Raw genomic sequence first — 25234 nt, forward strand, 5'->3', positions numbered from 1 at the left:
GATTCTTGTTTGAATCACATGTAGTTGGGGTGTAAAGAGTAGAGCCATTATCTGCCCAGACTATGGTCATCCAGGAAAGCAAGCATTTGTAGCAAGAAGTTTCAGCTCATGTAGCCCTTCTTCCTTTTTCTTATTTTACTTGTGTTGACTTTTAGCCAGCAGCACACAGAAAATCCAGAAAATTCTCTAGATTCAGAATCCATGCATAGATGAATTGGTTAGCTTTGTTCATATTAAAGATTAAAATTTTCAGGAAAAAAATGCAGATTTCTATCCTTTTCTTTCAAAACAAGCATAGCATTTTCAAGGATCACAATTTTGACCTATCAGAGTATGTACAATCTTGAAGTGAAAAGATGTAAACTGAAGACAAAAAGAATGATCTACCTCTGTACAGCAGCTTCTTGTCTATTCCTATTCAAAGCACATTGATGGCCACCTCTGACCTAAGATAAGTAATTCCTATACTCCTTCTAAGCTGAATTCATCTATCTTGCCCCTCGTTTTCTGTGGGGCTGTAGCCATGGCTGACAAGGATCAGGATTCTTCTCCAGGATGGTAAATTTGATGACTTCCAGCAAGGTCCCTTGCAGGAGTTTTTTGAGCAGAGTTCACTAAAAAGCAATTGCAATTAGGAAAATTAGAAATGATGACTGCCAACTATTTAAATTGAGAGAAACCCTCTCCAGTTGAGGGAATCTGAACAAAGACCATATGTAAGTTCTTAGCAATCACTGGCAAAAACACTAGTGGGTTTTTTGAGTGTTTGCCAGTTTTACTTACAATCCACTACATAACATTCTCAGGGTCTGTGGGAATCTCTTGTGATTCTTTACAGTTCAGTTCATCAAATGCTGACATTTTCAACTTCAGTGTTTCATTATTTAAAGCAGCTTTTGCAAGCCACAATCATAGAGTTCTTCACTCTTCTTGTCATCTACATTATCATGTATCTTTTGAAGACGAGATTTCTACTAAATGATTTAGCTCTGCTCAAAGATAGGGCTGATAAATGGAACTTTCACCCCTACTACCTGTTATTATGTTTTATTACTTTTAAAATGAGGTGGGTTTTTTCCTTCTGAAAGAACTTAAGATTTGTTTTTACTGCAGAGAGGATCTAGGTGATTTGACAACACAATTAGGTAGAACAAAGTCTTTTTACAAAATAGTAGATATTATATATGTATAGATATAATATATAGAAATAGTTAAGTTACTCTGAACAAAAGATTCACAACAGCAGTTTAACTATTGCCTCATAATTTGAGGTAGGATTTGCAAAAAAAAAAAAAATCCATATTCATAACTCATGTATTAAAAGTGTTTGTTTGGAATCTGCATCCAAATCTCATTTCATTTCTCTTCCTCTCTGTGATCTTCAAGTTTTCAGGCAGGCAGTGCCTGAGGATTAAGTTCTGCCCTGTTCTGGATAAACTGGGGAGTTTTGCTTAATTTATGCATGTTTTAGACTGCTATTAAAAGCACTGATCAGCACATTAGTGAAGTGGGGGTTTTTTCCCTTTCTTTACAAAACATGTTTGTACAGATGAGCTGAGGCTGAATTTGCATTTAAACTAAACCTCTTTAGCAAGTAATTTTCCTGAATGTAACTCTTTCCAAATGTTTCCACAGCAAATTTTTTTAAGTAAGTGCCCATAATGTTGTTACCAGGCAGGTGGCTTATTATTCACATTAGGAATAAAAATCAAAAAAGAGTTTTGACTGAATTGTCTAATGGAGCTTTTTGTGAATGAGAATATGGGTATCATATTGTTGAAAGAGCTACTAGGGATTCTCAGTTCCTCAAAGCAGGGAGCATTTTTCTTTATTTTTTGGTAAGTGTGTCTGCTGTAAAGAAATGTATGGTGGTTTGTCTTGTGTATTGAAAAAGAGTTAATATGACCATCTAGTTAAGTACTACATATGTGTTGAATACTCCATTAACAAGTTTTCATAGTTAAAAGAAACATGCTTTAGGCATCTTTTTCCTCTCTCGCTGTGCAATAATCTTCAGTACATGTTAGCCTTTATCCTGTATCATGAAAGCTTATCTTCTCAGCAAAGAAGGCTTCAAGTTCTCTCTCACTGGTAAAGTAGTTTAGCTCTATGCCAAACTGGAAAATTTCACCCTTCCCCAGGGGTAAATAAAATCCTATAAGCAAGAGTTCAAGTCGAGCAAGTTCTTCACTAGTTACTCTTTCCATGAGTCACATGCTTCTCTTCTGCAGAATCCGTCCAGCTCCTTCTCTCAGCGATACAAGATCAGTGTAACCAAAATTATCCTTTATAGCCAAAAAGAATCTAACCTCTAATACTAACAAGAATAAAAGCCCTCTGCAGTTACAAACTAAACTTTTTGCCTCCCTTCCTTCTGCAGTTTTCTTCACTTTCCCATTCCTCTTGCTGTTTTCCTAGGTCCGGCTCTCTAATCAAAACAACATGCTTACCTTTTAGGTTTCTCATATTGATTATTTCTAAAGCAGTCACCAGTCTTCCTAATGTTTTTCAGTCAGGGAGATGCTCTTCTTTTCTTATACTATCTGATCGTATCTGCATTAGGAAATTATGTTGTTTGCACGTGATCATTCTTCACAGCACTCCCGTGGATAAGGCTTAGTCTCAAATCAGCAGCAGTGTGGCGGCTGACACCGAGCCTGGGTTCAAAAGCTAGCACTGCCTGTTACAGCCCACTTCTAATTTGTAATAAGATTCTTATCTTGGGAAAAGCTAATGCTCTTCGAGCGTACTGGCTGATCCTGTAATCAATTAATCTTGCACAGTGTCCTAACTATTCTGTACAACCATTGTTTCCACAGGGTAATTCCAGTAAGAACAATAAATAACAAAGTGTTTTTACTTTTGTGACTTAAAAAAACAGAAATAGCGTCTCAGAGGATAACCTGTTTTGTCCAAACAGGAAAATATAGCACAGTGATTAGCATCTTGCAGGGCTAGCTGCTATGTATGGTACATGGGAAACCTTTCTTCAAAAGGAAGAAAGTAACACATTCAAAAGAACAATGAATGCTTAAACTGAGAATGTGGGTGAGAAGCTGTGAGTTAGTTTTTGTCACTGATAGTGCTGATTCCACATATTACCAGCCCATCTGAAATACTGTGCACAGCAAGCAGAGCAGTCCTGAGGGTCCAGAGCTTTGATTTTTATTGGGTATTATGGCAATACGTGCACAAAAGTCTGTGTATTGTCCAAGAGGATCTTGTCATAGACAATAATCCCACTGAAGCACTTGGATGTTTTCACAGTTTCATTTTCCAGGATATCTCCAGAAATGTAGCTGGTGATGTCTAGGCATTGTGGAAGATGAATTATATTCTCCTGACCTTCAGCAGTAGGTTAAGCCACTAGGTAGCCTGTTGAATCCAAAAGGAGTTATACTAATATTTTGGCTGCCTAAACCTGTAATTTAAAGATGTTTAGAGTCACAGGTTTATGAGTATACTAGAGTAACAGAAACTATAGCACAAAACACTTTCAACTGCAGGCAATGAATTATTCTTTGTTTACCTGTATTTGTTTTACTCAGTCTCTTCTATCTACCTACAGGTTTTATGTTATACAAGAATAAACATCATTAATATTTATATATAACTAATGCCAATGTACTTAGAGGAAAAATACAAGCCCCATAACAGGTTTTGCTTTGTTTTAAAAACACAATGGTGTGAAAAATGAGCACATGTATTAGGTTCCCTTTTATCGCTTTAGAGTGTTGTCTGGCTTTTTCAAACCATATACATAAATATGACTATATAACTTGGAGATAGGAAAGCACTTGTTTAAACATGCACATGCCCACAGTACCGTAATTTACAGAGACTCAGAGTTGGCACCGTGTTCTGACATAGAAATTTAGGGTTGCACCACATGTACTGAACAATTGCTCTAATGTTTGAAATACAATGGCCACACTGTTTTGTTTCCAAGTTCTTTAGGAAAAATCAGTACAGATTTTGGGGTTTGATATTACCTCTCTAGGTACTGTAGAAAAGTATTTAGTGTATTATTTCTGAATATAGCTGTTACTTACAATACTGTAAAAAAAAATCATCCTCAAATTCAAGCTTAGGAACAAATCACCCACTGGCACTGGAGGCAAAAACTCTGAAATTCAGTGGAAATGCTGTGGTAGCCTGTCGATTCGGAAGCTGCAGGTGGAACACTAACACACAAACAAACAAACAAACAGGCTTTCTAAAAAAATATCCAAGTTACACATACCAGTTTCATTTTTATAAACCACCAAGTCAACCAAGCACTTTGTTTTTTGAGGTGTTACAGAGTCAGAGGAGAAAGGGTTGGGGGGGCTGTATCAAAAAGTAACAGTGCAAGGTAGGGGAGAAAAAAAAACATATTTGTCCCTGTTAGAAGACAATTCCCTGTACTGGGTGCAGTTGCAATATATGCTGTATAATCACGCACATCCTGAAGCTCCTTAGCCTGGAGAAGTTCACTCAGAAAACCCCAAAGGTTTTCCCAGCTTAGTCTCACAGGTTTTCCCTCTATAACACTGCAGGGATCACAGTCCACCCACCTCTGCATATGGCCAGTCCTCAGTGAGAGGTTGTAAGACAGAAAGATTTTGGTGACATGGTCATTCTAAGCTTATTTCTTGATGGGAAGTCATGCCTCTGCTTTCCTGGTGTCCAAAATGGACCTTGTCATCTCGACTTAAGAAAAGCAGCTGTGTGGGGTGATTGCACTGAGCATGGAGCTGCCAGTAGTATGAAAGAACCTACTAGCCTGTCAGGAAATCTCTCTGCAAGGCTCTAAGAAGAGGAGAAGGCAGCTCAGCTGTTCAAAATAATACATTGAAAAACGTGAGCCAAGAAGTGATCTTTGTAGCTTTGCAGGACCTCCATGGTCTCTGCTGCATTTGACTTGGCTAGACAGAAGCCTTTGACGGTTACAGGAATGCTACAGCATTATTTTTTTTCCTTGTACTTTAGCAGTTGTCAGCAAAAAGTTCAGCTACCTGGGTTTAAGCTGACACTGCTGTGGCTCACTGTCTGCCTAAGGTTAATTTCTAATGCTGTCTAGTTCTATTAAGCAGCTAATAATAGTCACACCTATGCAACACTTTTCATTTATAGACTTCAGCACACAGGCACAGCTGCACCCCCGTTTTACACAGGGGAAAAGTCAAAGAAAGCAAGACCGACGCTGGACTTTCTAATGCGTGCTGCAGTTTGGGTGGCAAGAGACTGACGGATATTACTTTTTTCCTCTGGTGTGCTGGAAAAGGGTTTAATTAGCCACAGCAGACTTCAAGCATGCGGCCATTTACGGGGCTGAAGGCCCCGCAGTGTTCCCACACATCCCACAGGCACAGCTGGTTGTGCTTTGGGTGCGGGGGCTCAGCCCAAAGTGTGGCAGCACCCTGCTGCCGCAGCCCCGGGGCACAGCACATCCGCTACACCCAACCACAGCCTGCTCCCACATTACAATGATAAGCAGAAATAAAGAGGAGGGAAACACGCAGCCTTGGAAAGGTTGGTGCATGGGGTGAGAGGGAAGGCAAAGGGGAGAGGGAGACTGTGTAAGGAGGAGGGGACACACTGCAGAAACTTTCAGGATGGTGAGGGAAAATGCATTCAGGGAAGGAGAAAAGGGGGGACACTCTCCACCTTGTACACTCAAGTTTTGATCCAGCAAAAACCATAAGCATCGCTTAAGTGTCCTTTGAATTTGGGGAGCTGGAATACAAATGAGCATGCACCTGCACCTGGCAAGATGAGAATTAAGGGTGTGCAGGCAGATTTAAGCCTGGAGTTCCCTATTTTGAAGAGCCTGACTTTTGCAGTCTTAACATTTTTCCATAAAGACGTCTGTCCATGTTCCTGCCCTGTACTGGAAACATTCACAGGTTTATAGTCCAGTTCTGATTTCCATGCCCAGGTAAATGAAAGCTTAACAGAATAGGAAGCCAAGCCCCTATCATTACACAAGAACAAAATGGACCATAAGGCAAGATCCCAGGGTTAGATGGGCCAACAGTGCAGTCCTCATTGTTAGGAACGACTCCATCATCCACGGTGCAGAGGTATATCAAGCTTCATTTTCATAGCCTGTAGAATTTTTGCCCCACCACTTCTTTGCATGGCTGACACCCTCTTTTAATTTCCAGCCTCCATTTATCCGTCACCACTTTATATCAACTCCCTGCTTTTGTTGTGAGAATTTTCTTTCCAACTTAGCAAAGTTCAGGTCTTTTCCTGAGTGGATAACAGGTATGTTAAGTTAACTGCAAGTCTATTGGCACATCACCTATGGATTAATAACAACTGCTATGTTAATACAGGGCTCTGTGTTAGAGGATCCCAGTTCTGGATGTAAGAGAAAGACTATATATCTAAAGTACTTCCTAACAGCTTGCAATTGTTAATGTAAAACATAAATTTACAGAGGTGTAGACAATGTTCTTGACTTAAACCACTAATAAACGTGTGATGTTTAAGAATTATTAAGCAGACTATCAGATTTATCAGTTAAATAACTAAGCTTTAGCCTTAACAAAACATTTAAATAGCATGCAATTAAGGCTTAAATAATTAGAGACATTAGGGATAACACACTTAAATAACTTTTTAGAAAACACCAAATAATAGAGAGTTTAGTCTGACAGTGAAGCTTATCAGCTTAAAAAAAGATTAAATATTGGGAAGCATACAGTTACTTGACAATTAATCTCATCATGGCTCATGTGTTGAACAAGAAATACACACTGGGCCCCTCTGTTGCGTACCGAATATTTCTTATGTGGTTTAAGTTTTAAGGCATTTGTAAATTTACCAGTTAGATTGCTAAATCAAAAATCAACAATGAACAGAACTAAGAATAGTCTATAATTTTTTTATAGCATATGCATCCAAATACTTAGAAAAAACATAATCTGACTCTTTCTAAAACAGTTTAAAGGAAGTCACCAGCAGCTGCTAGATTCTGATTTCCTTTCAAAGTTAGATTATTAATTTAGGTGCAACTAGAAGGTAAAATTGGCCATCCCAGTTTAAATCTCAGTCTTCATATAATGCTATTCCCTATTTTGTAACAATTTGCTATTTACAAAGAAATTCTGAGTTGCTGGAAAGTTGTGCCGTCAAACAGCTGGCACAGCCAATCAAAAATAGGATTTTCTTTTTAAAGTGAATGTTGCCATTCACAACCGTGGGTTGTGTGTTGCTCTAACTCAGCTGTTCAGGATAACGAGGGAGCAGACAAAGGCATGTTTTGCCCTTTCAGACCTTGCTGCACTGCTTCTGCTTAGCTTTTGCTTTGGGAAATGAAGGGAGGGTACGGGCTGCCAGCTGAGGGATACCCCTGGGAGCTGATGGGCAGAGATACCCATTTCCTTGAAGCTCCTGCCCACTCATCCACATGGGCACAGACTAGGACAGAAACACAGTGTGGGGTGAGAAAGCTGGGGGCTGCAGCCCAGCTTCGCTGCCCATCCACCTGCTGCATGAGGGAACACCCCAGGCTGGAGCAGGACCCTCCAAGGGCTCCCCTCCTCGCCAGGGCTGCTCCCTCCTGGAGACTGGGCACTCAGCCTAACCCATTATAAGCAGAGAGCAAATTTCTGCCTAGCACCTGGGAAGGGGAAAACCAAAACCAGGCACCCCCACCACTTTGAATCTTTGGTCATGTTTGAGTGAGTGAACATGAACAAGTGTGCTGTGATACCTTTGTGTGCATGGGAAAGCAGGCAGAAGGCAGGGCTGGAACATGCACACAGGAGGTACACACAAACCCCTAAAAATAAGAGGCTATAAATGTACCACAGAGTCAAAAGTAAGTGAAATGTTTTCAGAAAATCCTAAAGGGAAGAGTGGAAGAAAAGCAGACCAGCCCTCTGGGAACTCTGCTTTCCTAAGTCATAAAAACCTCTGTTTTCCCTGTCTGGAAAAGTTGTCCACAATGCTCTGAACAATATGTTTTTATTTTTAGTCTTTGACACCAAATAACCATGAAAAAAAAAAAATCAGCGTCAAATGCTGTGAGTGGGCAAAAGTACCGTCTTGTAGTTGAGAGATACATTTTCAAAAGCTGGAGTTGAGACATGGAAGTGAAATTGTTGAACAAAGTCAAACTTAGTATTTCAGAAACATGTTTATGTCCTTAACTAAAACATGTTTTTCAAATGGCTTTAGTTTTTTATGCCATATGTAAAATATTTCATGGTCTTCACTTACGAAATTCACAGAAATTTAGAATCTCAAAAAGTTTTGAAAAGTGGGCATACCAAATTTGTTGTTAATAAACCAAAAAATATATTTTATTGAACAATATGGCTTGAAAACAAGCCAAACTTCCAAAATGGAAAGGAAGATACATTTTTTTCTTCTTTTCCTGAAGGCATCTGACTGTGCAGGAATGCTTTGTTGAAAATTTAAAGATGGACAAATAATCAAAAACTTGGTGGAGCATGGAGCAGCAGACTGTATTAATTAAACCACAGTTATCTTTGTGGCACTATTTGGTTTTCGTGGTCGTGCAGTATATTCATGCATATTGTATCTAACCCAGCTACCACTAGATAGACAAAACTCCAGACATCAGGAATTTGGTTTGGCTAAGTCAGGCACAGTGACTTATTTCAGATGCTGGTATCGGTTTCTTAAAAAGAAGCATTGTTACTTTTTCCTGTGTATTCCATAGCCGTACTGACTGAGGCTCCGATCATGTGGGTGTGCTCAAGGGAAACCTTCAGACAACACCCAGATATTGCAGAAATTTATAAAGCTGTTAATGAGGCTTTGTCTGGGTGTGCTGCTCTATCTGCAGCTGAACTGGGTCAGAGACTGAAGCTCCTGGACACCCTCCCTGCTGCTCACTGTTGCTTTTTCTTTTTTCCCCTGCCAGAGGTTACCCTCCTCTGAGATCTGCCTCTGTCACCACATGCTTAGGTTGACATTGTGAAATTATGTGGTTGTCATTGTCATGATTGCTTTATCATTGATACTTCTCAATAGGTACTCACTTTACAGATAAGATCCCACCTGTACCTCTCTTAGGTCAGGGATAGTAACTGGCTTTTTAGTTTTCCATGGGTGGTAACTGAAACAGAGTGAGCTTGGTCAGTAGGCTTGCTGATGCCTGTACCCACCAGTGTGGCTAAGGCTGCTGTAGGAGTCCAGAGTTTATTGCAGCAGAAAGTCATCAGAGGCACTTCTTGCCTTGAGGGGCTGGTGAGCCCCTCTGGGTACATGAACCCCTCTTGAGCAGACCTCCTGTGAAATGGAAACCTCTGCTCCAGTTCGCTGGGCTAGTTCTTATTCTCAGACTCTGCTGTGCCATAAATGCAGACTCCCTCAGATGCCAATCAAAGAGAACCTTTTAGTCTCAGTTTGGCACACCACAGGACAGGTCTTAAGGAACAGATACAGATAGGGTTTTGATGTATTAACACGTGTGGCAGGGTTCCCCAGAAATCTAACTGTAAGCGGGGGATGAGGTGGTAAGAGGCCAGGGAGTTTTGGCAGCCTGCCGCCACAAGCCAGTGTTTGCTGTGTGTATGTCATGGGCAGATCCTGCGCAAAGGTCACAGCAAGCTAAACATTACAAATCCTAAAAGGTCCTTGCACAATTAACATTTTTTAAATAATATGTATTATATAAACTGCTGTGTTTTAAAGAGGCCAGGAACAGTAGAAGGTAGCCTGCAGCCAGGAATGTGCTAATTCAAGTATACAATAGAAATATTAACCAAGTGACCTTAGGGGTGGGAAGGAGGCAGGAGGAAGGGGGAAGACATGACATAATCCCCTTAGTACCATGTTATATTCCAGTGCCCTGAAAAACAGGACAGACAGACAGGAATAGAGCAGTCCTGCCATCCTGGCTGGGAAAAGCTGTCTCCACCAAGGCAGCCTGGGCCTAAAAGCCACGTATAACATCTCTGAGCACCTGCCAGCGCACACCACAGCTGGGGTACACAGTACACGGTGGCCTGCAGCTCCATGAGCCCATGGAGACCCTAGGGAGGATGCTTACCAAATGTAGTTTTAATAGTGGGGTTTGTTTTGAAGTAAGCGTCTTCTTTTAGCCACAGTTTAAGGAAAAATCTGACTGTAAGTAACCTCACACAATAAAGCACTCTGTTCCTGTGAGCATGGCAACGTTTAAAGCTTTTTCTGTAACCATCGTCCCTATCTATATTTTTCAGGATACCGTAATGATAATATAGTCAGCCTCCTCTTAGTCACACAGGCTGTTTGGGAGATGGTATCTCTGGGTCTGAGGTGGGGGAACATCTGCCAGCAGACTGCTTTAGCCAGGAAAATCCGCTGGCACACAGGGTGAGCCAGGAGCCTGCCAAGTACACCGCACTACAAGGGAGTTTGTAATGAAGCAATGAAGCCTGCGCATGCTTCTTTGCCTCCGTTTTGTTGCTCCTATGGAGGAGCATCCTTATGTTATGGCCCAGCTGCTGACTTCTTTTGTTTAGATCTACCAGCTCATTTCCTTTTCTGTCCTCAGCTGATCTTGCAGCTCTTCAATAGGGCTCTTCCTATTAAAAAATCCTGTTTGTCTCTATCCCCTCTTCCTCAGCACCACCCTTGTATGTGGCTGTGAAATTCCTCACTTAGTTCTTTCTGTCCCTTGATCATGACCTGACATCTTTATCAGCCTCTGATATTCAGGCTGCTGGTATACAGCACACAACAGCTTGGGGCTGGATTTCCCTGTCAGGAGCCTGGGGAGCTGCCAGCAGTAGTAATGAGGAAGAACAATAGAGAATCTTAGCCAGATTCTGTCACATGAATCTTAGAGTAACTGGGGACCTCATGGCAGCTTGGATATACATGCCCTTTACACCTGCCCACGACTTGCTTGCATACTGTATTTTTCTCAGCATTTTTTTCCTGATCTTTTGAATAGCATTTTGGAGCAGCTCTCAGTATCAGCAGCAGGATGAATAGGGTAGTCCCATTCAACTTTAATTTCTAGTTTGCACTAAGGATAGTATTCAAATATCAGCTCTTACTATTATAATTATATAAACTTTCTTGCATGCAACCACCCAGTCAAAGGAATGCATGCCCATACCAAAAGTTGTTTCAATACCTTTGCTGGCATCTGTTGTATATTGCCTGAACTAAGAAAGAGAATGGGTCTTTTCAGCCATTTAGTAATTCATACCCAAGGTCTTCGTTTCTGCGGTACAGGAATGAAGCTGGTCCCCAGGAAAAAAAAAAAATGGTTAAAAAGACCTCAATGTAATCTTGTTTCCCTTCATGATTAACGGCAGCTAGCAAAAAAAAGGGATCTGTTTCATGAGCTTTAGGTTGCTGGAAACATATCGGAGTCATGCTGCTTTGTCAGCTGAACAGAAGCTCCTAATGTGACACACTGCTAAAAGAGACAATGCCGCTCTTGCATACAGAAGCATATACTGAAGGGTATATCAAGTAGGATGGCTATCGTATGTCTGCATGCAGTCCTGAGCAATTACTGCTAGAATACTCTCCAGGCTTACTGCCTGCTGTTCAAAAAGGATGCTGATAAATTATAGAAAGTTCAGAGAAAAGCCACAACAGTGATTAACATGGACATGACCAATCTTCCTTGTCCTATGAGACCTGTACCAAAATCTTTGTTTGATCAAATGCCAGGAAAGGGCAACTCCAGGAATGATCAGTAGAAGACAACATTGGTCCCCCAGGAGTCCCACTGCTCACTGCATGAAAAATGAGACAAGGCCATGATAGAAGAAGGGCTGGTGACTCACCTTCTTCCATAACCATGCCGCGGTCCTGGCATGAGATTGCACCTTAACTGCTTGCATTTCACGTAGCTCAAGCACTGTTGGTTAGCCACCTGGAAAATAAATGTCATATATGAGAAGGACCATGAATTCAGACTACTTAGCTTATCAAAAAGAAGGTTAAGGACTGATATGTTCAAAGACTGATACATGACTAACAAGACTCTGATAACAACTGTTCAATTCAGCAAAGGAAGAGGACTCTGAAGGTTGCTTATGAATAGTATCCTTATATCTCAAGGTGAACAAACTCTTTTTGAACGTAATCCAGCATTTGGCATTTTGAAAAAGAAAGCTCAAGGCAGCCATAAACTCCTCTTCTTCCCTCTTAAAACCATTCTCCTCTGCACAGCCCTGTGCACAAGTATTACTTATTCACATGGTGAATGGCTGTAGGTGTACAACTAAAAGAAATCTTGTAAAAAAAAAATATTTTTTTTTTGGCTATATTGAAAAGAACAAATAAAAATCCTCAAACCTATTTCTAACTTTCTACTTTGGAAATATCTATTTATGACATAGGAATTTGTAAACCTGAATAAAAAAAAAAATACCCTAAACTCTAAGCAGTCCAGCTACTCCAGCTGCTCATGTCTTTTCTGATGGTGGCATGTAGCTGCCAACAGTGTACACTTACCAGCAAATTGTGCAGGGCCTTCAGACTTACTACAGAAAAGAAACCACTCAGAAGCCCTTGGCCAGGATGACCCCTGCTAGCCAAGTTTTAAAATTTCACAGTGTATTATGGCACAGAGCCATTTTTTGCAATCTACAGATATGCAGTGAGAGTATGCTACTAGGAGATGAAGAAAAGCAGGGGATTCTGGGAAACCAACACTCTCAATTACAAAACCTTAAATAACATTAAATGTATTTTTATGAAACATCACAATCCCTCTTTCTGGGCTTCCATAAGAATAGGCTAATAAGAACCTCATGACAACGATGAGTGCTTCAGCAGCCATTATCGTGTCTAGTCAGGTATTAAAACAACAACAGAATTATTGTATGTTACTATTAAATCCCCTTTGTCACCTGTCCTGGTTTTGGCTGGGATAGAGTTAATTTTCTTCCTAGTAGCTGGTACAGTGCTGTGTTTTGGATTTAGTGTGAGAATAATGTTGATAACACACTGATATTTTAGTTGTTGCTAAGTAGTGCTTACCCTAAGTTAAGGATTTTCCAGTTTCCCATGCTCTGCCAGCAAGCAGGTGTACAAGAAGCTGGTAGGGAGCACAGCCAGGACAGCTGACCCAAACTAGCCAAAGGAATATTCCATACCATAGAATTTCATGCTCAGTATATAAACTGGGGGGAGTTGGCCAGGAGGGGCAGATCGCTGCTTGGACATCGGTCAAAGGCTGGTGAGCAATTGTATTGTGCATCACTTTTCTGGGGTTTTATTTCTCTCTCTTTTCATTATATTCCTTTTCATTACAATTATTACTATTATTTTTTTATTATTGTTATTATTATATTTTATTTTAGCTACTAAACTGTTCTTATCTCAACACACAAGTTTTACTTTTTTTTCCGATTCTCCTCCCCCTCCCACTTGGAGGGGGGAAGAGTGAGCGAGCGGCTGTGTGGTGCCTAGTTGCTGGCTGGGGTTAAACCATGACATCACCATTGATAGAATTGATCGAGTGCTCTTCAGCGAATAAACACATTGGTGAATTACTCTTTTTCTTGGTCAGCTGTTGTGTTGACAGGACTCTTATCCTTTGAATGGCGGATGGTATGTGTTGCTGCTGGGAGGCAGCAGACAGAAAGTCAAGCTGAAGGCTTAGGGGACAGGCTAAGAAATGCCAGTGGAAGCTTGTGCAATGTGTGAGAATCAGCCAGATTCAGAAGGGAAGGAGAAGCCCCAGCTAGTGACTGTAAGACTGATCTTGGACAGCCATTTGGATTTTCTTCCTGATGACATGGCTGATAGTTGCTTTTAAAGGTGCCATAGTGATTTCAAACATTGTTTGGTTTTCCTAGCAGTTTCAGAAACCATCTCAACCTCCAGGAAGTCAGACATTGAAATAACTGGCCAGAGAGGACAACACCAAACATCGTCACCACAGCAAAGGGAAATGCCACTTTTTCACATGCAAACGTATTAGAGGAAAAGGAAAAGTGATTAGGAGAGTCTTCCTCTAAATTTAACAGTTGCATATCATAATCCTCTGTGTGAGTCCAAATGTTTTTGCTATCGTGACCCTAACTCTACCAAATTAAAAGGGAGCGATAGAAAGCAGCAAATCAACCTATACTTGCTTTCTGTACCTCGATGTGCCACATCCAGTATCTCTGTGGTTTCCAGTGATCAGAGAAAGAACAGCCTGTGATATTAGGCAGGTATTTTTTCTCAGCAGTAAGAGTTTGTTTCCTATTTTTCCCTAATGCTCTGTCCTGTCTCCAGCAGCGGACCCAGTCCGGGCATCCCGAGCACCATCCCTACTCCCGCACGCCAGCTGGGCAGGGAGAATTGGTGCAATGAATTTTGCAGCTACTCTCTGTGCGCACCCGTCAGTGTCACTGACCACATTCCTGGGACCTGACACATGCTGGAACACCTCTCCTACACATTTTTCTCCTCCAGTTTTGGCTCATGCCAGTGGTTTTCTTAGAAAAATGAACTAACTATGGTCGTATGACTTTAAAACGTAAAGCAGACATTTTGGCCCCTCAGCAAAACAGTTTTAGAGTGAAATCCCATAAAAAGGTACAGATGTTGTTTTGACCACCAGAGGGGGCCTGCATTGTCTCAGATGCACAGTAAAAACAGAAAATCACATTTTAGGAGAGGAAGAAAACGGCAAGTATGTATTTATACTAGGGTAGCACCTACAGGCACTGAGTGATGACCAGCTGATTGCAACACACCGACGAGGTGAAGGGAAAACAAGTTTATGCGTGGTGAGTGGGGAGTGCTGCCTGGTACCCACCCCATCAGCTGTGCCCAGAAAGTATCCTACAGAGGAAATTCTTGAGGAATAATATGAGATTTTCTGTGAATCTGTATGTGAAATACAATGAGATTGTTTTGGCGGTTGTATTGAACCACTGTCTCCCTCCATGTTCATTTCAGGAAAAGTAATACTGTAGATGCAAGTCAAATTTTCAAAAGTGTTATCAAATGTCATCATATTAATATCTCTGTTTTAATTTCAAATGGAACATTTTTCAATCATCAATATTTTATCGACGTTTTGCATAGATCTAAGACAGGGTTAGGCATCCCAGCTACTGTACAAAGAATACACTTTGGAAATACAGTTTCTAGTTGATACTTCTAATTATAGTGAGAAATCCTGGCACTAAATTTAACAGGTAAGGGTAGAAAAGCTTAAAGAAAAGAAAGGGTTTTTTTCCCCTAAGAAAATGAACTCAGATACAACAGAAAGATACCACTTTTCATCAATCCCTACTTAGTTATCATACTGTAAATCTCAAAAGCACTTGTTTTTCCTTTGCCTGCACTTTGCTTTTTTTACCTATGTAAAATGAATGCAAAGCATGTGTAATACCATACCTCATGCTTGTGCTCTAAAGCAACTTTCACCAAGCATCCATATATAATCATATACATAACAAGGCAGCAGAAATTCTAATCCTGCATTTAATGTAAAAAATCCTGTTTATGTTCTGTGACTTTTACAGTAGGCCATCTATACAAAACAGTGGTATTAACACCACCATATAGAATTTTAAAAGATAGTAAAGTTACTGCTGCTTGAATAGCAATTGACAATCTTGCATGTTCTTGCTTGGAAACATTGTACAAAGAAAACAAGTCTTCCATCTGAAAGCCTCATTCCTAGAGTCATCCAATAATACATAAATAGGACCACTTAGGCACACAGCATTTGTTCCCCACCCTGACTTATTAATCTATTTATAGTGGATATGAGAGCTTGTGCGTGGCCTGACAAGGTCCTCATTCAATTTTATTTAATTACTCACTTGATTTCACTTGAAAGAACTATTAAAATGACATCTTAATTGCTCAGTGTTATCCAGAATCTCTTTCAAAGCCCATAAACTGTCAAGGATTAAAAATGATGTCACTTTTCTGAATTCCCTATTCGGGGGTGTGTGGTGTGTGGAATCTCCATCCAAGCCAAAATAAATCCATAAAGACATAAAAATACACAGCCCTTGAGGAGGGGGCCAACTCTTCCCCTCCCCCTATGCTGTACTTCTGCTGTGAGCAGGATTTGGGGAAAACAGATGATAGATGAAGCACTACAGCCATAAAGGTTTAGGCAGGAGGGGAAAGTCATGTTTGGGATCCTCAGATCCTGGAAGATGGAGGTTCACAGCCACACCCCACTCCACTCCCCAAACACATGGGAACTGCCATCCAGGGTCAGATGAAAGATCCATCCAGCCCAATATCCTGTCTTTGACAGCAGACAGAGGCAGATGCTTAGGAAAAGAATGTAATAACAGGGTGCAGGCAGAGTGATTCCCTTTCCACTTCCCCACCAATATCCTCCCTGTTTCCAACAATCAGCAGTTTCAGGATTTCCTGAGCCAGATGTTGCATTTAATAGCCAACAGCTATTAAATAATAATAAATAAATAATAGCACTACTTTTAATAGACAAAAAGAAATTGAGAGCCCTTTCTATCAAGAGAAAGATACAGGGTCTTGGCTGTAACTGCAATGTGGCTAACGCAGCAGCAGCCGCAGAGAGTGGCTTTACTGCTTCTCTGAATTCAGAGGTTTCTTCCTGTTTCTGACCTTCACATATAAAAATGTCATAAATTCAGGATTAGCCCTAAGGAGAATTACTACCCATCGGACTTTATAAAGCTAGATTATGTCATCAGTAATATTATTAAGCTATCTATTAGTTGTGTGGATAGCCCTGTTTTTACATGCACAAACATACAACCTATGTCTGCAAGCAGATGTTAATTGCAAGGCATATCGAATCTAACCCTTAAATATCTTACATATCAGAAAAGTTTGGTTGGATATTTGATTCAAATGCACTTCAATCTAGCTGGGAACTGGAAAAATAATAATACAAAAATAGATGAATGTTGGTGTAGAAGCATGGGGCATTGGTGCAGTTGGCCATAACTTCCCTTGAAGTGCTGCAGATTCCTTGTGCAGCAGACCTCTCATACATGGCTATAAGGACCAGCTCTCATGGATCCAGAAATGAGATTAATTTTTACCTTTGGAGAAGGGAGGAAGTAAAGAAAGAATTTCTTCAGGAAATCAGATTTTCCTGTGCTTGATCTCCATGCATAGCTTTGCCTTTTCTTTGTCTTATTAACTGATTTGAAGGAAAAATTGTCTTTTATTTCTGCCTTAAATAAAATCATCTCCCCTTCTCCTCCTGATCAAATGCCACCCACTTTCTTGTTTTTTAGCTTTTATTTTTATGGAGTTAACTCAAAAATAACCAAACTTTGAAACCTGGCATTGTTGCCGAAATCTGGAATAAAACTCCTTAACAGCAATGAGAAGTTAAGAAGCAGGCACTTCGTTTATTGCAGCGCTGGATGCACAGGGGATAGTTCCACCTAGCGTGCATACCACAGCTTTAGTACTAACAGGTTATATAGAATAACTAATTGCATATTAATCAGATTAGTATACATATACATAAAAATGCTTGCAACTGATTATCTTAGTACTGCCTACATCCGATCATGCGCAATGACGGATCCATTTGAGTTGAAGGGCTGCTTTTGCGACCAACGACCCATTTGAAGTTCTTGTTGGCTGTCCTTAAAGTCTCTGTTCTTGTCCTTGTTCTTTGATCTTGAAGCTTAGTGCAATTTCAGTCACATGTGATCAATTTCAACATTGTTCTCATCTAGTGTACAGGAACATCTAGTCATAAGAGCAAAGAACTGCAAAAACTTACGAGTAAATACTAGTTAATCACTTAACTACACTCTTGTAATTACCTCTATTTGCTAGTCCCCTGGCTACACTTTTGTCTATTGTTTCAATCATAATGTTAGTTCTTAAACACAAAATTTGACAGAAAATATATAAGGTCTCTGTGGTTATACCCATCATGATTCCTTGTACTGAACACAATTCCCTGTAGTTACAATTTTAACTTGTAAGTGCAAAACTGATTTTTGTATTGTAACAGCATGCAAATAGTTCTAATCTTAGTGTACACACATGTTCAAGCTTGAAAACAAACTAAGATAAAAATAAAGGTGTTTGCAATTCCGAATATGGCTGCTTGGCATCTGCTAAGACCTTTAGAATGTCCTGATTAAACTCCCCCATATTTTGTGACCTCACACAGATATACCTGCCTGATCTGGATGCTCAGTAGGCTCTGCAGAGGCAGCAGACAATGAAGGAGAGAGATGCCTCACAGTTATCACAGCAGAACATTCTGGATGGTGAAAGAAAAGGAAGAAGAAATTGCCTAAACACAGACACACTGGAGAGTGTTTTCATCCAAGAACTGCAGCTCCCAAATACTTTTGTTGCATTCTGCTACTTTAAGCTCTGCACTTACTGAGCACTTGACTCTTAAGCCATTCCAGTCCATCAGTTACTCAGTGTATCACAATATACATTGAACTGGTCATACCACATTCCATTCTAGTGAAACAAGAGCATCACTGACTAATATTGTGACAATTTAGCTCCTGATTAATCAGAGTATTTAGGTACGTGTTCACCTTCAAGGAAGAAGGATATGACTCATGTACCCAAGTGGTTTGCTTAGTTGGAGTTTACTTAGTTTGGAGTTTACCTACTCCAAAGCCCAAAAGCCATACACCCTAATGCCTCTGCATTGGAGTTCCCAGCATCTTTAAGCTGCCCAAGGGAGACTCGAAATTGAGACATCCCCAAGATCAAAGTCAGACCTCCCATTAGGTAGGGATGTGCAGGTCTTCTCTATTTCTTCTTTTCTCTCTCAGGAGCCTTAGAGAAGTCAAACACCTTCAAGGAGCTGGGGTCCTCTCAAAACGTTTCCTCTCTCACAGAGGGTTGCAGGCAGTGGAAATAATGCTCACTTTCCTTCAATCCCAACCCCCCTCCCCCTGCCTTCTTTTGCCGTTCTGCCCAAGCCTCTCTGCACTCCACCATGCAGTCACCAGTTCTGCCATCCCTGTGCAGCCATACAAGAGGGACAGAAGAAGAGAATCTGTCTGTAGGGCTGAAAAGGGAAGACAAGGCAGATGGAGAAACCAAAATCATCCCTTTCTGTAGACCCCTTTTGTTACTGAAATCTGGAATAAAACTCCTTAACAGCAATGAGAAGTTAAGAAGCAGGCACTCCTTTATTGCAGTGCTGGGCACACGGGGGATTGCTCCACCTATCGTGTGCACCTGTCTAGTCTAACTGTGCAGGTTAAATACACACCTGTTATACATATTCACTAAATTTCTAGAAAATGTTATACATAATCATTAATTTTCCAATAAATCATTAGCATATGTAAATGTCTCTTCACGCAGGTGCAGTGAAGGTCTCTAGTGGTCTTCAGAAGCCCTCTGGTGGTCTTCCATAGTCTTCCTCACTTGTCTGCTTCTTGACCTCTCTTAGGTGATTCTGCGCAGTACAATTCTCACCATCATCTATATTAATTTACATAAAAATGCATACTATGTCTATTCTTAAATGTAACCTTTCTAATAACTGGTCCTTCAGTCACACCATCTTATTAATATTCTTACGTTAAAACAATCATTGGTTAATCTCACTTAACTCTACTGATTAGAATCCTTGATAATTAGATCGAGGTGGGAAGGGTAAGGGGTTTCCAAGCAGCAAACTGGTGTCCGTAATGGTTTCCTTAGTTTCCTAAAACAAAACACTACAAATCAACAAATCTTTGTCAAAGTTTCTGTGGTTAACTGATTTTAGACAATACTTGAATTCTTATGGTTACACATAGTACATTTTCTAAAGTTCCTAAGTTCCTATGACTACATTTCAAACTTAACACTCCCATACCTATGCTTCACAATTTTCTACTTCTTAATCAAACCAAACTCTTTTATGTGATTAAATTTTTATTTCTTTACCAGAATATTTGCAACACTTTCAAGGACAGATGCAAGAGATAATCTTGCCCGTAGCTTTTGGCAATTACATTACATTTCAAATGCTATTAATTGATCTTCATGTTGTCAGTAAATTCTTTTAAAATCATGAGAAAATATAGCTGTGTAAAGAGAAACTGTCAGAGACTTCACACATTGATATGGCAAGTTAGGATTGCCACAAATATCTACCTGCATGTCATAGCCAGCGACTCCTGTTAGAAAGAGCAGCACCACTGCAGTGTATTACTATGGGTGTGCGTGTCACTCAGAAGTGTGTCCAGCCTGAGCCCTGCCATACCCATGCTGGGCTTAAAGTTAAACATTGATTCACTGGAAAGAAGGGAATGTATAGTTCTGGGTACCACTGAGGCATACACACATAAGTAAAAATAGATACTGGCAATCTTCAGGGCCCCAGAGATACAACAGATCATCCATCTGAAAAGTCTTTTCTATCACATGAGAAAGCGCACTTAAATAATCTCTGAATTTTCTGAGCATGAAGCATGGACAGCTTCTCAGAAAATGTTACAAATACTGAAATTTTTCAAAGTATGCTTGAACTCTAAGTTGGATTTCCCATGAAGAAGTGAAGTACTGAGAGCCACTGCTAGCAGACCAAAACAAAATACACATTGTTGCATTTGTGTGTCTATTTTATACATCAGAATTTGACTTTTTCTCAGGCATGACTTCAAACCAGAACAAATGGATCAGTTTCTTCTGTGCCTATGTATGTGTATACATGGGCACACCTACATACAAGAACAGCAGTCATAACACATGGTTTATCATTAAAAAAAATCCTCCTATGGGAAAATAATGCTGAAAGTGGCTTTTTCCATTTCCTTAGTTAGAACTCAGATGGTTTCCAGTTATGAACATAGCTCTCAAGAAATTAGTGTTTCTGCCTGTACTTACCCAATTTACATTCCATGTTAGTTAAAATTCAAGGAATCATTTAGCTGTCTCCTACTGGCATGTTGTCCTGGTTTCAGCTGGGATAGAGTTAACTGTCTTCCTAGTAGCTGGTACGGTGCTATGTTTTGAGTTCAGTATGTGAAGAATGTTGATAACACTGATGTTTTCAGTTGTTGCTAAGTAGTGTTTAGTCTGAAGTCAAGGATTTTTCAGCTTCTTATCCCCAGCCAGCGAGAAAGCTGGAGGGGCACAAGAAGTTGGCACAGGACACAGCCAGGGCAGCTGACCCAAACTGGCCAACAGGGTATTCCATACCATGTGACGTCCCATCTAGTGTATAAACTGGGGGGGGGTGAGGGCGGGGGATCGCCGCTCAGGGACTAGCTGGGTGTCGATTGGTGGGTGGTTAGCAATTGCACTGCGCATCATTTGCACATTCCAATCCTTTTATTATTGCTGTTGTCATTTTATTAGTGTTATCATTATCATTATTGGTTTCTTCTTTTCTGTTCTATTAAACCGTTCTTATCTCAACCCACGAGTTTTACTTCTTTTTCCTGATTTTCTCCCCCATCCCACTGGGGTGGGGGGGGAGTGAGTGAGCGGCTGCGTGGTGCTTAGTTGCTGGCTGGGGTTAAACCACGACACATGTGCTGACTGCAGACATGTAGTCACACACAGTCCTGCAAGCACCATTCTTGTCAAGCTTAAGAACTCAGTTTTCCAAAATGCAGCAATAACAATTCACTTCAAACAAGACAGTCCAGTAGTTGTAATTACACCATAATCAGAACTGTCAGTGGAAGCAGCATATTGTCTAAGAAATTACTGGTCACTTTAGGCCTACACAAAATATGGGGAAAAAAACCCCTAATTAAAAACTGGCTTTGGAATATTACACTAAAGACTTTTTTTTAAACTTATTTTTTCCCCGTTTGCTGCTTGCCAGATGTTAAGAGGATTGCTGGTGCATTTGCACAGCTGATGGAGATCTTTGAGTGCAAAGTTTACAAGAGACATATAAAATGCATCTCCTATTCTCAAATACAATTAATTATTTTTAACTACCCCAAGTGAAAGCAATAAAATTCCCTGCTCAGCACTTGAGGAATGAGTATCTGACAAGGAATGCAGCAGAATTGCCCCCAAATAACTTTGCCCTGACCCACCAAACACAGGGATAAAACAAACGAGATGGTTCTTCACTCCCCTCCTCCTTTTCTGAGAAGTCAGCATTCTCCACTGAAAATAAAGCAGTGTCAGTAAGTGACAATTCTGGAATTCTCCCTGGGAGTTAAATCCTAGCTGAGACACTAAATCACTTCACGAGAATGTGTCCTATTGTGAAACATTTGTATCAGGGTCCCTTTGCACTGTCCTTGGGGGGTACATTCTTTTTTTAATAAAATAGACATTTTATTCCACTTGGGCACATCATAAAATTGCCATGAAATAATACTTCATGAGGCAGTTCTGTAATAATCAGAGACACATGCCGGGTACATTATTCTAAATGTTACTCCTAATCCTCCAGGCAAATACTAATGGATAGTAGCAATTTGTGTAGTAATTGGAGCATAAAAACGAACTTTTAAAAATATCTAACGCTTAAAAAGCAAACGAACACACACACACACACACATTAGTTGGCTTGTCAGAGCACAAACAACTTCCCCACAAAACATCTGAGAAAGAATGAAATGGGAAAAGTTTGGACAAATCCAGTTTAGTCATTGTGTGTAAGTCTCTGCACTAGGAAATTCTGATGCTTTCCTATTTTATACTGGCATGAATGCCACTGCACTAAAGGAGCAACAAAGGAAGCAGTAACATGCACAAGAGGAAACAGATTTAGCAAACTGAAAAACATTACCTGTTTCCTTGCTACAGGACAGTGGATAACATAGCTATCAGTAGACATGTTAGACCAAAACTAGCAAGAAGAGATTGCAGAGACAAACACTAGATGTGTAAGTGACACTGCAGATAGACACACAAAGTCAAGGTCCCCAAGTAAACAGGCCCATTTCTACTAGAAAAATGACACTATGCTATGTCTGGTAACTGACCTTGTAGGAGGCAAAATCCTCTGACTTCAATCCATATGGCTATGATTCAAACTTAACTTGTCACCTGAACTTCTCCAAACTTCCACTGAAAACAGAACACATTGTCTTGGAATCATTGAAGAATTTTAATGTGTCCTTCTCTTTTCTAATTAAGTGGTTGAAAACAAACAAGCAGATTGACCCACACATGCAGCAAGACTATAATTTCCCCATTTTTCACTATGCTCCCCTTCTTCCCCACTTTCAAATGTTGAACCTGCACAATTTGATCTTTCCTTTTTGGAAATTAGGAGCTTTCATGCTTGAGGGCAGCAGGAAAAGCTGCTGCCAACCTCCTCGCATTCAGACCCTGAACAGCAAGATACCCCAGCTAACGTGTCCTGGAAGCCTGCTGCCGAGGTCCAGGCAGTGATTCAGAGCTGCCCCGTGGGACCAGCATACTAGGAGAGCTATCGAGCCCAGCATGACTTGATCTGGCCTCTTCAGAGCCACATGTCCCATGGCATCCTCCAGCCATCCTGGCTCCCAGAGAGGCCTTTATCCATCAACCTGGAGGAACAGGGACAGCAGGACATCAGATGTCCATGTAGTACTGCATTGATATACGCCCCCTGTCATGCCCTTTCTGGGAGCACCTGGCCCCTTGGTCAGACAAAAGCTCAGTTTTTTCCTCAGGTTGAGGAAAGCCAAGCTTACCTCTATCTCAGTGGTCAGGGCATTCATTTAGGAGGAAAGAGTTCTGGTCTTGGTATCTGTGCCAGAAATTATTTGTAGCTTCTTTTTAATGAACAACAGATATATGCATATACAAATATACATATATAGGTATATATATATTTAACTAATTGTGCTCTGGTCTAGCACTTGCCGAGGGTGGGTACCCTCAGCTTATTGTGGTAAGTGGTGCATGGTACTAATGAGCACTATTTAAATTCTGAGGGAGTCATATCCATGTTTGTGCAGGCCTAATCCAACTGTCTGTGTGTTAAGTACATTCTCAGATTTCTGACTCCACTGGGTCCCTTCTGAGGGCTGCAGGACCACACCCAGCATAGCCAGAAAAGTAAGCGCTCCTGAGGCTCCAACTGGAGATGCAGAATAGATATCCAGGCACCTCAAGAAGCAAGGGACTTGATGACTGTAGGACTGGGAGGCAGCAAAGCGAGGGCTTTCTGGCTTGGTGTTTTGGTATTTCCAGCTTGAGCACCTATGTCTTTTGTGGCATTGAGCCTGAAGCTCCAAGTTCGCAGTAATATTGTGCACGTGTTACCAGATAGGAATGCTTCTCCTTCAAATCCAACCATCTATCTTTATTGTTACAAATCATTTTATCCAAATTATGCTGTAAACATATTTTCCCAAATTGTTTTCAAGGAACAAATAAAATGAAATACTACATCCATGAAAAAATCCAAACAAACATAGCACTTGTTTTGTAAAGACTAACTGCTTTTCATGAGAATATTTAAGACAAAGGAAAAGGAATATGTGTACTTGGAGCTTGATAGAAGGATGAGGTGAGGGCAAAGGACGCGTATAGTTTGAGTATTCTGTCTTTTGAAAACTGCCACTTCTGCTATTTATAATATGACTCAGTTCATTAAATGAACTAACCTGAACACAGAAGACATCAGTATTCAGCAAACACTGTTTATTAGTCAGCATTCATGTTCAGAGAATCTTAGCAACATCTCTGTGTTTGGTGGAAATCTGTGAAACTACGCTTTTAGGGGACAGAATCTGCTTTTTGAACTGATCTGAAAAGTACCTTACATTCCTGTTTATAATTAAAACAGTACAAATTAAAATGGTAAAGTACTAGAGACCAATCAATTGCAGGCTTCACGAAGAAAATATTAATAAATTCTGTGTGCCCAAAACCTTGAATTGCAGTATTTGAAGATCATTGACTTCCTCTGATATAGTTATCCCAAGCTTTCAAAATCAAAATGTCACTATAACAATTTCTTGAATAGTTTTCTGCCTTTTCCCTCTCTCTAGATGAAGAATTTCCACCAAAGTATGTTGCTCACTTAAGCATTCATATTTATGCTGATTTTGTATGCCAGAAATGAGACAAGAAATATCAAGCATGTTTTTCAAAATGTATTGCCAGACATAGAAGAGACAGAATCAAGTTAGTTACCTTCAAGGCCTCAGCAAAAATGACAGATTGTGCTTCTGGTGATAGAAGCGACCAGACCAATATTCATTCTCTGTCAGGCAACATACTTTCAGCTCTGGAAAGACGACGAGACAAACAGCTGAACCAGTGTTTTCTCCCTCTTAGAGGTAGCTCTGCTATCTTATGTATCAGTGTGGTGGCTATGTTACATCACAGTCTCTCATAGGATATTACAACTAAGGAGAGGTGCTTGGGAAACTAGTAATTGGTACTAAAATTGCCTGGTCTTTCA

The 25234-nt window shown here is 40.4% G+C and overlaps 1 long non-coding RNA gene across 1 annotated transcript in view; it reads right to left on the bottom strand.

Annotated features, from left to right (window-relative positions):
- Positions 1-1649: 1649 nt before the first annotated feature.
- LOC128150385 (uncharacterized) overlaps positions 1650-25234 on the bottom strand; it is a 48014-nt gene continuing 24429 nt past the window's right edge. Inside the window, exons 2-3 of the long non-coding RNA XR_008238037.1 lie at positions 11754-11842; positions 1650-3375 (exon numbers count right to left, since the gene is read on the bottom strand). This is a non-coding gene — a long non-coding RNA (uncharacterized LOC128150385). The remainder of the gene's footprint in view (positions 3376-11753; positions 11843-25234) is intronic.

Source organism: Harpia harpyja, chromosome 13 (genome assembly GCF_026419915.1).
Source record: "Harpia harpyja isolate bHarHar1 chromosome 13, bHarHar1 primary haplotype, whole genome shotgun sequence".
Classification (NCBI taxonomy): domain Eukaryota; kingdom Metazoa; phylum Chordata; class Aves; order Accipitriformes; family Accipitridae; genus Harpia; species Harpia harpyja.